This window comes from Oncorhynchus tshawytscha, linkage group LG28, assembly GCF_018296145.1.
Source record: "Oncorhynchus tshawytscha isolate Ot180627B linkage group LG28, Otsh_v2.0, whole genome shotgun sequence".
In the NCBI taxonomy this organism is placed as follows: domain Eukaryota; kingdom Metazoa; phylum Chordata; class Actinopteri; order Salmoniformes; family Salmonidae; genus Oncorhynchus; species Oncorhynchus tshawytscha.
Genome location: NC_056456.1, coordinates 22,049,286 through 22,064,158, shown reverse-complemented (window position 1 = coordinate 22,064,158; position 14,873 = coordinate 22,049,286).

The window sequence follows — 14,873 nt, the reverse complement described above, 5'->3', positions numbered from 1 at the left end:
TACTAATTTTGATAGTCCCAGATTTCCTTTACTATGTTACGTCTAGTCTATGAGACCAGGCTGGTTGTACAACACAACATTCTAAAACTAGCTAGTTTGATCTCCTCTCATCTCATGTCGGCTGTTGTATCTGAACTGGGCTTCATTACCTGATGTCAAAGCTCTAGAAAATATTTTTGAACTTGAAATGTAATTTTTCATTCATGAAAGGAAAAAATCAACATCAATACCTCGCAAGTCTGTGTTTCCAGAACCACCATTGTCAAGTATTGGAGCAGATTCAGCAACTGGTTTCCCAATAGCAATGGAATTTAGGCATATGAGTGTTTTAATGATTCATCTAAAAAATAAAATAAGATGTCACATGAAGATGTGAAACTTAACTATGTTGTTATAGGAGCTGTATGATTGATTCCAGAATATATAGGCTAAAGAGCTCTCTGTAGCTCTTAAATGTATTCAAAGTCATATTTTTTATTTTTTTTATCCATGAGACACAAATATTGAAGCGGCTCAGGTGTAACCTAATAGCTTAATACAGTATGTCTATCGATTGGTCAGACAGTTGAAGTCAGAAGTTTACAAACACCTTAGCCAAATACATTTCAACTTTTCTTTTTCTTCACAATTCCTGACATTTATTCCCAGAAAAATGTCCTGTCTTAGGTTAGTTAGGATCACCACTTTATTTACAAAATGTGAAATGTCAGAATAATAGCAGAGAGAATTATTTCTTTCAGCTTTTATTTCTTTCATCTCATTCCCAGTGGGTCAGAAGTTTACATACACTCAATTAGTGTTTGGCAGCATTGCCTTTAAATGGTTTAACTTGGGTCAAACGTTTCGGGTAGCCTTCCACAAGCTTCCAACAATAAGTTGGGTGAATTTTGGCGCATTCCTCCTGACAGCTGGTGCAACAGAGTCAGGTTTGTAGTTCTCCTTGCTCGCACACCTTTTCAGTTCTGCCCACAAATGTTCTGTAGGATTGAGGTCAGGGCTTTGTGATGGCCACTCTAATACCTTCACTTTGTTGTCCTTAAGCCATTTTGCCACAACTTTGGAAGTATGCTTGGGGTCATTGTCCATTTGGAAGACCCATTTGCGACCAAGCTTTAACTTCCTGACTGATGTCTTGAAATGAATGTCAATATATCCACATTATTTTCCTGCCTCACGATGCCATCTATTTTGTGAAGTGCACCAGTCCCTCCTGCAGCAACGGATGCCCACAACATGATGCTGCCACCCCCGTGCTTCACGGTTGGGATGGTGTTCTTTCGCTTGCAAGCCTCCCCCTTTTTCCTTCAAACATAACAATGGTCATTATGGCCAAGCAGTTCTATTTTTGTTTCATCAGACCAGAGGACATTTCTCCAAAAAGTGCGATCTTTGTCCCCATGTGCAGTTGCAAACCATAGTCTGGCTTTTTTTTATGGCGGTTTTGGAGCAGTGGCTTCTTCCTTGCTGAGCGGCCTTTCAGGTTATGTCGATATAGGACTCGTTTTACTGTGGATATAGATACTTTTGTACCGGTTTCCTCCAGCATCTTCACAAGGTCCTTTGCTGTTGTTCTGGGATTGATTTGCACCTTTCACACAAAAGTACGTTCATCTCTAGGAGACAGAACGGTAATCCTGAACGGTGTGACGGCTGCGTGGTCCCATGGTGTTTATACTTGCGTACTATTGTTTGTACAGATGAACGTGGTACCTTCAGGCGTTTGGAAATTGCTCCCAAGGATGAACCAGACTTGTGTTTACAATTGTTTTTCTGAGGTCTTGGCTGATTTCTTTGATTTTCCCATGATGTCAAGCTAAGAGGCACTGAGTTTGAAGGTAGGCCTTGAAATACATCCACAGGTACACATCCAATTGACTCAAATGATGTCAATTAGCCTATCAGAAGTTTCTAAAACCATGACATAATTTTCTGGAATTTTACAAGCTGTTTATAGGCACAGTCAACTTAGTAAATCAAATCAAATCAAATCAAATTTTATTTGTCACATACACATGGTTAGCAGATGTTAATGCGAGTGTAGCGAAATGCTTGTGCTTCTAGTTCCGACAATGCAGTAATAACGAACAAGTAATCTAACTAACAATTCCAAAAAACTACTGTCTTATACACAGTGTAAGGGGATAAAGAATATGTACATAAGGATATATGAATGAGTGATGGTACAGAGCAGCATAGGCAAGATACAGTAGATGATATCGAGTACAGTATATACATATGAAATGAGTATGTAAACCAAGTGGCATAGTTAAAGTGGCTAGTGATACATGTATTACATAAGGATGCAGTCGATGATATAGAGTACAGTATCTACGTATGCATATGAGATGAATAATGTAGGGTAAGTAACATTATATAAGGTAGCATTGTTTAAAGTGGCTAGTGATATATTTACATCATTTCCCATCAATTCCCATTATTAAAGTGGCTGGAGTAGAGTCAGTGTCATTGACAGTGTGTTGGCAGTAGCCACTCAATGTTAGTGGTGGCTGTTTAACAGTCTGATGGCCTTGAGATAGAAGCTGTTTTTCAGTCTCTCGGTCCCAGCTTTGATGCACCTGTACTGACCTCGCCTTCTGGATGACAGGGGGTGAACAGGCAGTGGCTCGGGTGGTTGATGTCCTTGATGATCTTTATGGCCTTCCTGTAGCATCGGGTGGTGTAGGTGTCCTGGAGGGCAGGTAGTTTGCCCCCGGTGATGCGTTGTGCAGACCTCACTACCCTCTGGAGAGCCTTACGGTTGAGGGCGGTGCAGTTGCCATACCAGGCGGTGATACAGCCCGCCAGGATGCTCTCAAATGTGCATCTGTAGAAGTTTGTGAGTGCTTTTGGTGACAAGCCGAATTTCTTCAGCCTCCTGAGGTTGAAGAGGCGCTGCTGCGCCTTCCTCACGATGCTGTCTGTGTGAGTGGACCAATGGAACTTAAAACTTGCTACCCTCTCCACTACTGTTCCATCGATGTGGATGGGGGGGTGTTCCCTCTGCTGTTTCCTGAAGTCCACAATCATCTCCTTGGTTTTGTTGACGTTGAGTGTGAGGTTATTTTCCTGACACCACACTCCGAGGGCCCTCACCTCCTCCCTGTAGGCCGTCTCGTCGTTGTTGGTAATCAAGCCTACCACTGTTGTGTCGTCCGCAAACTTGATGATTGAGTTGGAGGCGTGCGTGGCCACGCAGTCGTGGGTGAACAGGGAGTACAGGAGAGGGCTCAGAACGCACCCTTGTGGGGCCCCAGTGTTGAGGATCAGCGGGGAGGAGATGTTGTTGCCTACCCTCACCACCTGGGGGCGGCCCGTCAGGAAGTCCAGTACCCAGTTGCACAGGGCGGGGTCGAGACCCAGGGTCTCGAGCTTGATGACGAGCTTGGAGGGTACTATGGTGTTGAATGCCGAGCTGTAGTCGATGAACAGCATTCTCACATAGGTATTCCTCTTGTGCAGATGGGTTAGGGCAGTGTGCAGTGTGGTTGAGATTGCATCGTCTGTGGACCTATTTGGGCGGTAAGCAAATTGGAGTGGGTCTAGGGTGTCAGGTAGGGTGGAGGTGATATGGTCCTTGACTAGTCTCTCAAAGCACTTCATGATGACGGATGTGAGTGCTACGGGGCGGTAGTCGTTTAGCTCAGTTACCTTAGCTTTCTTGGGAACAGGAACAATGGTGGCCCTCTTGAAGCATGTGGGAACAGCAGACTGGTATAGGGATTGATTGAATATGTCCGTAAACACACCGGCCAGCTGGTCTGCGCATGCTCTGAGGGCGCGGCTGGGGATGCCGTCTGGGCCTGCAGCCTTGCGAGGGTTAACACGTTTAAATGTCTTACTCACTTCGGCTGCGGTGAAGGAGAGACCGCATGTTGTCGTTGCAGGCCGTGTCAGTGGCACTGTATTGTCTTCAAAGCGGGCAAAAAAGTTATTTAGTCTGCCTGGGAGCAAGACATCCTGGTCCGTGACTGGGCTGGGTTTCTTCCTGTAGTCCGTGATTGACTGTAGACCCTGCCACATGCCTCTTGTGTCTGAGCCGTTGAATTGAGATTCTACTTTGTCTCTGTACTGGCGCTTAGCTTGTTTGATAGCCTTGCGGAGGGAATAGCTGCACTGTTTGTATTCAGTCATGTTACCAGACACCTTGCCCTGATTAAAAGCAGTGGTTCGCGCTTTCAGTTTCACTCGAATGCTGCCATCAATCCACGGTTTCTGGTTTGGGAATGTTTTAATCGTTGCTATGGGAACGACATCTTCAACGCACGTTCTAATGAACTCGCACACCGAATCAGCGTATTCGTCAATGTTGTTGTCTGACGCAATACGAAACATCTCCCAGTCCACGTGATGGAAGCAGTCTTGGAGTGTGGAATCAGCTTGGTCGGACCAGCGTTGAACAGCGTGGGAGCTTCTTGTTTTAGTTTCTGTCTGTAGGCAGGGATCAACAAAATGGAGTCGTGGTCAGCTTTTCCGAAAGGTGGGCGGGGCAGGGCCTTATATGCGTCGCGGAAGTTAGAGTAACAATGATCCAGGGTCTTTCCACCCCTGGTTGCGCAATCGATATGCTGATAAAATTTAGGGAGTCTTGTTTTCAGATTAGCCTTGTTAAAATCCCCAGCTACAATGAATGCAGCCTCCGGATAAATCGTTTCCAGTTTGCAGAGAGTTAAATAAAGTTTGTTCAGAGCCATCGATGTGTCTGCTTGGGGGGGGATATATACGGCTGTGATTATAATCGAAGAGAATTCTCTTGGTAGATAATGCGGTCTACATTTGATTGTGAGGAATTCTAAATCAGGTGAACAGAAGGATTTGAGTTCCTGTATGTTTCTTTCATCACACCATGTCACGTTGGCCATGAGGCATACGCCCCCGCCCCTCTTCTTACCAGAAAGATGTTTGTTTCTGTCGGCGCTTCGGATAGCATCTCTCCAGTTAGCCATGTTTCCGTGAAACAAAGAACGTTACAGTCTCTGATGTCCCTCTGGAATGCTACCCTTGCTCGGATTTCATCAACCTTGTTGTCAAGAGACTGGACATTGGCAAGAAGAATGCTAGGGAGTGGTGTAGTGTATGTAAATGTCTGACCCACTGGAATTGTGATACAGTGAATTATAAGTGAAATAATCAGTCTGTAAACAATTGTTGGAAAAAGTACTTGTGTCATGCACAAAGGAGATGTTTTAACCGACTTGCCAAAACTATAGTTTGTTAATTTAACAAGAAATTTGTGGAGTGGTTGAAAAACTAGTTTTATTGACTCCACCTAAGTGTATGCAAACTTCCGACTTCAACTGTACATGGAAGTGATGTCAATATGTAGCCTAATCTAGCTATCATATAATTAGGTTCTCGGTTTACTACTTTTTTATGTAGTGGAGAGCCAATAGCCATGGTTAGTTGAGCCAATGGCCACCATACCCCATACAAATGATGATTATATTTTGTCCGTTTTATGCAATGTGTCATGCATATGAACTCAAGATAGGCCATTTATTATAGTTACAGAGCAGACATCACCATGTCCCATGTACACAGATGTAAAACAAGCAGGGGTCTAGCCCCCCTTGATGTTCTTGAGAGAGCAGCCAAGGAAATGAGAGAAAGGAAGAAGTCCATTCGAGGAGCAGCAAGAGATACATTTTTTTGACTGAATGACAGTGAAGAGGTACTGTACATTAACAAATAAGAAAATTAATATGTACATGTGCAAAAGAGATGCTATGCTAGAGTAGCAGAGACACACAAGGTCTTATCTGAGGACAGTCAGAGCTTGTTTTTTTTTGTTGCCTTTATTTAACCAGGCAAGCCACTTTCCTATTTACAATGGTGGCCTACCGCGGCCAAACCCTAACCCGGATGGACGATGCTGGGACAATAGTGCACCGCCCTATGGGACTCCCAATCACGGCCGGGTGTAATACCTGGAATCGAACCAGGGTCTTTAGTGACACTTCTCGCACTGAGATGCAGTACCTTAGACCACTGCATCACTCGGGAGCTAAACATGCTAAACATATCAAGAATCTCACAGACCAGTTTCATTGGCTTTGTTGCCTCAAATGCAGAGAACTTGCCTGCGAGTTGGCACATTGAAACAACATCCCCGTTCCAGACAACTGGCCAAGAGATATATCTGAATGTAGGCATAGGCAGAATGTAGGCATACATTTAAGATATACCACAGCCACATTCCATGAATTCAACTTTGGCCTACCAGCACACTTTACGCATTTTACTGATTATTCTGATTATTTCCAGGGATACACAGAATTCTGAAATATATGTAGATATCTTTATTAGAAATAATACTAGATTTCACTTGAGGTGGTGATTCTGAATGTAAAAAATGGGTCAGCTAACCCCACTCTCCCATATCCTTGTTTTTTAGAATATTAATATTAAATTATGACGATTTTGGCGCTAATAAAGACGGTTTGGGAAAACGTCTCGGAAAAGTTAAGATGCTCTTGTGAAGGTTCTAACGATGAACTTAGCTTTGAAGATGCTTTTGGGAAACCGGACTAAGAGCGGTAAGCACAGACTTAAGTGGGTGTGGCTCCTGTTGTCTGTTCCATCATTGTTTCCCCTAGCTGGCCAAGAACAATGTTTGACCTAATAACAAAGTAGACATCCTATAATGCTAGGCATCTACAGTGCATTTTCAATGCAAGTATTCAGAACCCTTGACCTTTTCCATATTTTGCCACATTACAGCCTTGTTCTAAAATGGATTAAATAAATAAAAAATCCTCATCAGTCTACACACAGTACCCCAAAATGCACATTCTTGCAAATGTATAAAGAATTTAAAACATAAATAGCTTATTTACATAAGTATTCAGACCCCTTGCTATGAGACTTGAAATTGAGATCAGGTGCATCCTGTTTCCATTGATTGTCCTTCAGATGTTTCTACAACTTCATTGGGGTCCACCTGTGGTAAATTAAATTGATTAGATATGATTCGGAAAGGCCCACATCTGTCTACAGTATTTAAGGTTCCACATTTGACAGTACATGTCAGAGCAAAAACCAAGCCATAAGGTCGAAGGAATTGAACCTGATGGTCATTCTGACAGAGTTCCTCTGTGGAGATGGGAGAATCTTCCAGAAGGACAACCATCTCTTCAGAACTCCACCAATCAGGCCTTTATAGTAGTGTCCAGACAGAAGCCACTCCTCAGTAAAACACACATGACAGCCCGCTTGGAGTTTGCCAAAAGGCACCTAAAGGACCCTCAAACCATGAGAAACAAGATTCTCTGGTCTGATGAAAACAAGATTGAACTCTTTGGCCGGAATGCCAAGCGTCAAGTCTGCAAGAAACCTGGCACCATCCCTATGGTGATGCATGGTGGTGTCAGCATCATGCTGTGGGGAAGTCTTTCAGAGGCAGGGACTGGGAGATTAGTCAGGATCAAGGGAAAGATGAACGGAGCAAAGTACAGATAGATCCTTGATGAAAACCTGCTCCAGAGCTCTCAGGACCTCAGACTGGGGCGAAGGTTCACATTCCAACAGGACAATGACTCTAAGCACACAGCCAAGACCGGACGTGAACCTGATCGAACATTTCTGGAGAGATCTGAAAATAGCTGTATAGCAACGCACCCCATCCAACCTGACAGAGCTTGAAAGGATCTGCAGAGAAGAATGGGAGAAACTCCCCAAATACAGATGTGCCAAGCTTGTAGCGTCATACCCAAGAAGACTCGAGGCTGTAATAGTTGCCAAAGGTGCTTCAACAAAGTACTGAGTATAGGGTCTGAATATTTATGTAAATGTGATATTTCTGTTTTTTGTTAAAACACCCCCAGAAATATCACATTTTGCAAACATTTCTAAGAACTCACTATGGGGTATTGTGTGCAGATGTATGGGGAAAATAAGCCATTCTTTTGAGTATTGATGACAATATTAGCTTACATTACAGATATTACTATGTTATTCACAATTTGAGCTGTCTGGCTGAGATGTAGACAGACCTAGCCCAAAAGCTTGGCTACACATGTATTGAATATAAGACTGTAACATGACAAAATAAAATGTTGATAAAAAAATAAAAGACTAACAAGACCTTATATTGAATGACTGGAAACATTCATTCTTCATTCTGCCTAATAGCTTCCTTCTGCAATGATGAAAAAAATATGAACTCCCTTCATCCTAAACTGAATAATAATACCCTGGAAAACTAAGACTGATGGTCATCAAACACAATTCTGTCATAGGCTGTGTTTACACAGGCAGCCCTATTCTGATATTTATTCCACTAATTGGCCTTTTGACCAATTACATCAGATCTTTTCACATCAGATATTTTTCAGAGCTGATCTGATTGGTCAAAAGACCAACTAGTGAAAATATCAGGATTAGGCTAGCTGTGTATTCACTGCAATAGATACAATCTAATTCCAAATCAGGATTTGGATTGATGGAGTTTTTTGATCTGTTGTCCATCAAGGTCAGGATGGGAATCCAGTTCTTGGGGGCTTGATTGGTGACACATTTTTGCCCCAGCCCCAGCTGACACACCTGACTCCAATAATCAAATGATCATGGTCTTCAGTTTAGAATGCATTTATTTTAATCAGGTGCTATAGCTATGGGCTGGGGGAAAGTCTTACGCTTATCAGGCATAGTGCTGCTTTTGATACCATCGATCACCACATTCTTTTGGAGAGATTGGAAACCCAAATTGGTCTACACGGACATGTTCTGGCCTGGTTTAGATCTTATCTGTCGGAAAGATATCAGTTTGTCTCTGTGAATGGTTTGTCCTCTGACAAATCAACTGTAAATTTCGGTGTTCCTCAAGGTTCCGTTTTAGGACCACTATTGTTTTCACTATATATTTTACCTCTTGGGGATGTTATTCGAAAATATAATGTAAACTTTCACTGCTATGCGGATGACACACAGCTGTACATTTCAATGAAACATGGTGAAGCCCCAAAATTGCCCTCGCTAGAAGCATGTGTTTCAGACATAAGGAAGTGGATGGCTGCAAACTTTCTACTATTAAACTCGGACAAAACAGAGATGCTTGTTCTAGGTCCCAAGAAACAAAGAGATCTTCTGTTGAATCTCACAATTAATCTTAATGGTTGTACAGTCGTCTCAAATAAAACTGTGAAGGACCTCGGCGTTACTCTGGACCCTGATCTCTCTTTTGAAGAACATATCAAGACCATTTCGAGGACAGCTTTTTTTCCATCTACGTAACATTGCAAAAATCAGAAACTTTCTGTCCAAAAATGATGCAGAAAAATTAATCCATGCTTTTGTCACTTCTAGGTTAGACTACTGCAATGCTCTATTTTCCGGCTACCCGGATAAAGCACTAAATAAACTTCAGTTAGTGCTAAATACGGCTGCTAGAATCCTGACTAGAACCAAAAAAATGGATCATATTACTCCAGTGCTAGCCTCTCTACACTGGCTTCCTGTCAAAGCAAGGGCTGATTTCAAGGTTTTACTGCTAACCTACAAAGCATTACATGGGCTTGCTCCTACCTATCTTTCTGATTTGGTCCTGCCGTACATACCTACACGTACGCTACGGTCACAAGACGCAGGCCTCCTAATTGTCCCTAGAATTTCTAAGCAAACAGCTGGAGGCAGGGCTTTCTCCTATAGAGCTCCATTTTTCATGGAACGGTCTGCCTACCCATGTCAGAGACGCAAACTCGGTCTCAACCTTTAAGTCTTTACTGAAGACTCATCTCTTCAGTGGGTCATATGATTGAGTGTAGTCTGGCCCAGGAGTGGGAAGGTGAACGGAAAGGCTCTGGAGCAACGAACCGCCCTTGCTGTCTCTGCCTGGCCGGTTCCACTCTTTCCACTGGGATTCTCTGCCTCTAACCCTATTACAGGGGCTGAGTCACTGGCTTACTGGGGCTCTCTCATGCCGTCCCTGGAGGGGGTGCATCACCTGAGTGGGTTGATTCACTGTTGTGGTCATCCTGCTGGGTTGGCGCCCCCCCCCCTTGGGTTGTGCCGTGGCGGAGATCTTTGTGGGCTATACTCAGCCTTGTCTCAGGATGGTAAGTTGGTGGTTGAAGATATCCCTCTAGTGGTGTGGGGGCTGTGCTTTGGCAAAGTGGGTGGGGTTATATCCTTCCTGTTTGGCCCTGTCCGGGGGTGTCCTCGGATGGGGCCACAGTGTCTCCTGACCCCTCCTGTCTCAGCCTCCAGTATTTATGCTGCAGTAGTTTATGTGTCGGGGGGCTGGGGTCAGTTTGTTATATCTGGAGTACTTCTCCTGTCCTATTCGGTGTCCTGTGTGAATCTAAGTGTGCGTTCTCTAATTCTCTCCTTCTCTCTTTCTTTCTCTCTCTCAGAGGACCTGAGCCCTAGGACCATGCCCCAGGACTACCTGACATGATGACTCCCTGCTGTCCCCAGTCCACCTGGCCATGCTGCTGCTCCAGTTTCAACTGACCTGAGCCCTAGGACCATGCCCCAGGACTACCTGACATGATGACTCCTTGCTGTCCCCAGTCCACCTGGCCATGCTGCTGCTCCAGTTTCAACTGTTCTGCCTTACTATTATTCGACCATGCTGGTCATTTATGAACATTTGAACATCTTGGCCATGTTCTGTTATAATTTCCACCCGGCACAGCCAGAAGAGGACTGGCCACCCCACATATGCTCTCTCTAATTCTCTCTTTCTTTGTCTCTCTCGGAGGACCTGAGCCCTAGGACCGTGCCCCAGGACTACCTGACATGATGACTCCTTGCTGTCCCCAGTCCACCTGACTGTGCTGCTGCTCCAGTTTCAACTGTTCTGCCTTATTATTATTCGACCATGCTGGTCATTTATGAACATTTGAACATCTTGGCCATGTTCTGTTATAATCTCCACCCGGCACAGCCAGAAGAGGACTGGCCACCCCACATAGACTGGTTCCTCTCTAGGTTTCTTCCTAGGTTTTGGCCTTTCTAGGGAGTTTTTCCTAGCCACCGTGCTTCTACACCTGCATTGCTTGCTATTTGGTGTTTTAGGCTGGGTTTCTGTACAGCACTTTGAGATATCAGCTGATGTTCGAAGGGCTATATAAATAAATTTGATTTGATTTGATCAGGCCCTAAGGAAGGAAGTTGCCAATCCCTGATCTAGGTCTTCATCTCAGCTGGAGTCCTTCTTTGCTGTCCCCTCTTCAGTCTATGAGGATTTGCTTTCCCTCCTCCAGTCTCTGGAGAAAAAGGTTTGTATGATGTAAAACCAAAAACTCATTACAATATACCGGTAATACTGTTATATTTTCAACAGATGACATTTCTATAGACAAAATACTCACCAAATATGATTCAATCTTTCAGATACAGGAGACTGTATCTAAGCATTGAAAACTGCAAAGGACTATACGTACACTATATATACAAAAGTATGTGGAGACCCCTTCAAATGAGTGGATTTGTCTATTTCAGCCACCACCTATGCTGACAGGTGAATAACATTGAGCACACAGCCATGCAACCTCCATAGACCAACTTCGGCAGTAGAATGGCCTCAGTGAAGAGCTCAGTGACTTTTAAGGTGGCACTGTCATAGGTTGACACCTTTCCAACAAGTCAGTTTGTCAAATTTCTGCCCTGCTAGAGCTGACCCCCTCAACTGTAAGTATTGTTATTGTGAAGTGGAAAAGTCTAGGAGCAGCAACGGCTCAGCCGCAAAGTGGTAAGCCACACAAGCTCACAGAACAGGGCTGCCGAGTGCTGAAGTGCATACCGCGTAAAAATCATCTGTCCTCGTTTGCATTACACCGAGTTCCAAGCTGCCTCTGGAAGCAACGTCGGCGTCGGCTGGAGTTGTGTAAAACTCGCCACCATTGGACTCCTGAGCATTGGAAACGCATTGTGTGGAGTGATGAATCACGCTTCACCATCTGGACGAATCTGGGTTTGGCCGATACCAGGAGAACACTACCTGCCCGAATGCAAAGTCCTAAATGTAAAGTTTGGTGGAGGAGTAATAATGGTCTGGGGTTGTTTTTCATGGTTTGGGCTAGGCCCCATAGTTCCAGTGAAGGGAATTCTTAACGCTTCTGCATACAATGACATTCCAGACGATTCTTTGCTTCCAACTTTGTGGCAACAGTTTGGGGAAGGCCCTGTTCCAGCAACAAAGTGAGGTCCATACAGAAATGGTTTGTCGAGATCGGTGTAGAAGAACTTAACTGGCCTGCACAGAGCCGTGACCTCAACCCCTTTGGGATGAATTGGAATGCTGACTGCGAGCCAGGCCTAATCGCCCAACATCAGTGGCCGACCTCACTAATACTATTATGGCTGAATGGAAGCAAGTCCGTGCAGCAATGTTCCAACATCTAGTGGAAAGCCTTCCCAGAAGAATGGAGGCTGTAATAGCAGCAAAGGGGGGACCAAATCCATATTTATGCCCATGATTTTGGAATGACATGTTCGACGAGCAGGTGTCCACATACTTTTGGTCACGTAGCGTACATCCTTGATCGTTAAAGAGCAGTGTCGATAAGAATGGGCTCTCAACTGGGACTACCAAGGAGAATGATCTTAAGATCAGATCACCCGAGACTCCCTGAAGTGCCACCACCAACATTGGCTGAGTTGCTACAGCTTTGATGAAAAGTCGCCACGCAACACAGGATGCAATTAGCACACCTTTGAGCGGGAAGGACCTGCACTTTCTCTGTTGTCAGACTTCCCGGGAAGTCTGAATACCTACAGAGTACTCAGAAATGTTGTTGAAAGTGGTGGGCCTACAACCAAACATATAAATTCTATGTAAATAAGGGAAGTTTGTGTGGGCAACAAACTTGTGCGAGAAACAATATTTGTGGATTCTTTATCTAGCATATAGGCATCATTATTTTACTTTTGGAATGGCTTCAGAATTATTTACTAAACAGTACAAAACAACTCGGTCCGATTACACAGATCAGGTCAGATAAAGTCTTATTAGGGAGAAAAACAAGAATACAAGGTAGTCTTTGTAACCTCCTCCGAATAACAAAAGCACAGTGTAAGGGAAACATTCTGATAAAGTATTGAACTGAAATCACCTAGACTGAAGAAAAAAATAAAAATAAACTACTCTTAGATACAGTATTACCAAATGGAATATTTTTCATAATTGGGATCCAAATGAAGAATAAAGTACAGTGTAGTCGTGGAATGTGTTAAACTTAATGGCAGCAGCTGTGGGTTGTAAGATCATGATCATGCACGCCACAAATTACATGTAACTAACTATAATTTCCTTGCATTTTCTTTTGCGGGTGCCTCTTCATTATCTGGATAGACACTTGTGCTTTTTAGCTAACGTTACCACCAATCAAAGCAGTGCAGCGTGTAGTGAAGCAAAACTATAGTGGTCAAAAACATTCATTTTGGGGTGATGAGGGAGTGGGTCTGCAAAATACTATCATATAAAGCAATTATCCCATTTAAAAAAGGGTCAGATATAAAAAAAATATATATATATATATTAGATATTTTATCCAATGGATTATAACTTTCTGGTAAAAAAAAAAGTGGAGGTGCAAAACCGTAAGATTTTATCCCCTATGTCAATTTGCTCCATGACTCAGATGGCCAAGTGGACACAAGGCTGTTTGGCTCATCTCAGTTGCGAAGAGGAAGAACTTTGCAGCTGTTTCTGATTAATAAACAATGCCATGCTGGTGGGTGGTAACAATGAAATAAAACCTAAAAAGAATGTGTATGTCATATCATAGAAAAAGACAACACATTCACACAGATTTGCACGGAGTGGGCCATTCGGATTTGGCTCTTCAAGCCCAAAAACACTGAGTTTACAAAACATTAGGAACACCATCCTAGTATTGAGTTGCATCTGTTTTTGCCCTCAGAACAGCATCAATACGTTGAGGCATGGACTCTACAAGGTGTCAAACGTGTTCCACAGGGGTGCTGACCCATGTTGACTCCAATGCTTCCCACAGCTGTGTCAAGTTGGCAGACTATTCTTGATACACACGGGAAACTGTTGCGTGTGAAAAACCCAGCAGCGTTGCAGTTCTTGACGCACTCAAACCAGTGTGCCTGGCACCTACTACCATACCCTGTTCAAAGGCAATTAAATACTTTGTCTTGTCCATTTACCCTCTGAATGGTACACACACACAATCCATGTCCCAAATATTTTGAGAATTAAAAATCCTTCTTTAACCTGTCTCCTCCCCATCTACACTGATTGAAATGGATTTAATAGGTGACATCAATAAGGGATCATAGCGTTCACCTGGATTCACCTGGTCAGTCTGTCATGGAAGGATCAGGTGTTCCTAATGTTTTGTACACTTGGACTAAAATGATGACTAATTGACTTAAATCATTGTGCAACATCATGGGTAAGCTCTGGCCATCGTCTTTCAACTCTAAAAAGTTTCAACTTCATGAATTAAGCTATATTGTAGTAATGTTTGGCTTCATGTAATATTTTGCTTTCAAATTAAAGCTCCATCCAGGTATTCACAGAGCCAATGTCCACTTTTCTTTTCAGGTGATTATCAACTTGGGTTGTGTACATGTTTTTTTTTCTGTAGAATTACAGCTTAGAAGAGCCACTGACTGTCCAGGGGCACAGGCTGGGTTGCAGAGATGATTGGACCGGAAGACCGACTGCAAGGAGAGGCTGACGGAGATGAAGGTTAGTAAATATCTTTCACCTGTGGTACTGTTTCCCGTTTCACAACATTGAAATCACACCACGCTTGCACTCATTTGCACATGCTGTATATAGATTTTCCTACCGTATTATTGATTGCATGTTTGTTTATTCCATGTGTAATTCTGCTGCTGTATGTGTCGAACTGTTTTGCTTTATCTTGGCCAGGTCAAAGTTGCAAATGAGAACTTGT